The sequence below is a fragment of the Macaca thibetana genome, chromosome 1 (assembly GCF_024542745.1).
Source record: "Macaca thibetana thibetana isolate TM-01 chromosome 1, ASM2454274v1, whole genome shotgun sequence".
NCBI classification, from domain to species: domain Eukaryota; kingdom Metazoa; phylum Chordata; class Mammalia; order Primates; family Cercopithecidae; genus Macaca; species Macaca thibetana.
Genome location: NC_065578.1, coordinates 42,215,124 through 42,218,092, shown reverse-complemented (window position 1 = coordinate 42,218,092; position 2,969 = coordinate 42,215,124). Strand labels below are relative to the sequence as shown.

Here is a 2,969-nt window from a genome sequence, read left to right as displayed (position 1 = left end):
ATAAACTTTTGCTGTTGTAAGATGCTGAAATTACAGATTTGTTCGTTACTGCACCACAATGAAGCAAGTGGATCAAGATAGCCATGTTAGTTTCATGCATATTTGTTCCACTGACCAAGTACTGTGTTGGTTCAAATGCACAACGTTAGTTGCACATTACAGTTGCTGTACCTTTCTTCAACATTGGACATTCTACCCCAGGCCTCTCCTGGCTCCCAGTTCACTAGGCAACCCTACTATGCCCCATCATTTTGAGAAAAGGCTGCTTAATGTCCTTGTTCCTCAGAATGTAGACCACAGGATTGAGCAGAGCCATGAAGACACTGTAAAAGAATGAGATCTGCTTACCTAGCTCAGGAGAATAGCTGGAGTTGGGCCTCACATAGATAAAAGTGACCAGAGCATAGAAGAGTGTGACCACGGTCAGGGGGGAGGCACAGGTCCAGAAAGCTTTGCAGAGGCCCTGGGTGGACTTAATCTTGAGGATGGCCAGGGCAATATGAATGTAGGAGGCCAGAATGAGAGACAGTGGAACAACAACCATAAAGACCCTGATGACCAGATCTGCCATCTCAATGAAGTGGGTGTCCCTGCAAGCCAAGCTCCGTACCGAGGGGCCTTCACAGAAATAGTGGTTGACCGTGTTGGGCCCACAATATGGCAGCCTCATGGTGAGAAAGGTATGAATCAGGGAGAAGAAACCACAAGCCCATGTCCCAACTACCAAGCATGTGCACAGTCCCAAATGAGGATGACAGTATAACACAGCAGGTGGCAAATGGCCACATATTGGTCATAAGCCGTGACTGCAAAGAAGATGCACTCGCTCAGGCCCAAGACACCAAACACATACATCTGCAGCCAACAGCCAGCAAAGGTGATGGTCTGAGAGTGAATGACAAGATGCACCAACATCTGGGGCATGGTGGTGATGATATGGCCCATATCCAGCAGGGAGAGGATTCAGAGGAAGAAGTACATGGCAGTGTGGAGATGCATGTCCAGGCAGATCAGGGTGACAATGAGCCAACTGTCTGGGACAGAGCTCAAGTAGAGGAAAAGAAAGGCAACGGAGAGGATCCTGTTGAAATGGGGTCACTGGAAAACCAAGCAGGATAAATTCAGAAACCCAGCTTTGGTTCTGCCCTGGAAGCATCCACATGATGGGGCCTATAAAAAAACCACACTTACATAAATGTCATCTGAAATATGGTATCCTAACCTGAGGTCAGGAGTTCGAGACCAGCCTGGCCAACACAGTGAAACCCAGTCTCAACTAAAAATATAAAAATTAGCTGGGCATGGTGGTGGGCGCCTGTAATCCCGCTACTTGGGAGGCTGAGGCAGGAAATTGCTTGAACCCAAGAGATGGAGGTTGCAGTGAGCCGAGATTGCACCATGGCACTCCAGACTGGGTGACAAGGGAAAAATTCCATCAAAAAAAAAAAAAAATGTATGGTATCCTGGCAAGAATAACAGCTGTGGAGGTAGACAGGCTAGGATTTTAATTCTGGTCCCACTACTCATTTACTGTATAATCTTGAACAGGTTACTTAACCATTCTGAGCCTTTCTCAGCCTGAATCTCCTCATCTGTAAAATGTGACTAATTACACTCACCTCTCAGGATTTTTGTAAGGAGTAGAAGCAATGTATATGAAGCCTGTAACACAATGCCTCAACACAGGAAATAAAACATAAAATGCTCATACTCAGTTTCCCACTCTATCCCCACCCCTCAGTAGACAACTGGTCACTCACATGTCTAGCAAGAATCAGTTTACACCTTCTCAGCCCCAGCCCCCAAACCTGAGAGAGAGCTCCCTCTGTCTCAGAAAACATGGGTGTGGATGTGCTACGTGCCTCTCCTGACACCATGCAAGCGTTTCTCTCGCCCCAGCCGGTGCAATGTGAGGCTCTGTCAATAGAGGGCGACAGAGGGGCACTGAAATGTGATGGCTGCAGGAAGGTACTTATGTTGCTGGCTTCATTCTTCTTCCTTATTCAGCTTTGCTTCATTCTTCTTCCTTATTCAGCTTTAGAGTGAGTAAACTGGTGCGTGGAAGGGCTGTAGTACTCACTCCAACTGACCTCCGTGGACTACACAGCCATGCACTCAGGCCACACTCTCCCCATCCAGCGGCCACTTCTACACACCAGCCCTGGCCACATGCTCAGGCAATGCTTCCCCTCAACACAGCTGCCATTTCTATGCAAGCTCTGGCCAGTGCTGCTGGTAGGCTGGTCATTCCTGTGAGTCACATCCTCTTTGAAAAAGTCTGAATCTCAAACTTTTTATTTAGGTAGTTGCAAGCTATCTATCCACTAAGGATTTATTGAGTACAAACATTAAAAATAGTAGATCTATAATAGAGAAACTGGACAACATCTAAACTTAGTGATCACAATTAACATCACCAATAAGGAACAAATAGATACAGTGTGTATCCAGATGTGCAATCCTAAGAATACACCATCTATATAGCATTTTAGCCAAAAATGTAAAACCTGAATCTAATCATGAAGAAACATCAAAGAAACCCAAATTGAGGAATGTTCCATAAAATAACTAGTTTCTAATCTCAAAAAATGTCATGAAAAACAAAAAAATGCTGAGAGACTAAAAGAAAAATAACGAATGCAATATATAATCTTGGAAGAGAGGGATGCTATAAAAGACATTATGACAATAGACAAAATTGGAATATAAATTAGATATTAGATTGTATATATATATATTATTTCAATATTTAACTTCCTGATTTTGATAACTCCTATATGAGAGGGTATTTTTGGTTTTAGGAAATATTCACTGAAGTATTATAAGGTAAAGGAGCATGATATTTGCAAATTACTCTAGAATGGTGCTGAAAATTATAAAAACAGCAATAATATATTTATACAGATAGAATGATAAAGTAAATGCTATAAAATGTTAAAAATTAATAAATCTAGGTATGGGGCATACAG

At 43.0% G+C, this 2,969-nt stretch overlaps 1 pseudogene; it reads right to left on the bottom strand.

Annotated features, from left to right (window-relative positions):
• Positions 1 to 223: 223 nt before the first annotated feature.
• Positions 224 to 1,162, bottom strand: LOC126960441 (olfactory receptor 2A12-like; annotated as a pseudogene).
• Between the last annotated feature and the right edge of the window lie 1,807 nt (positions 1,163 to 2,969).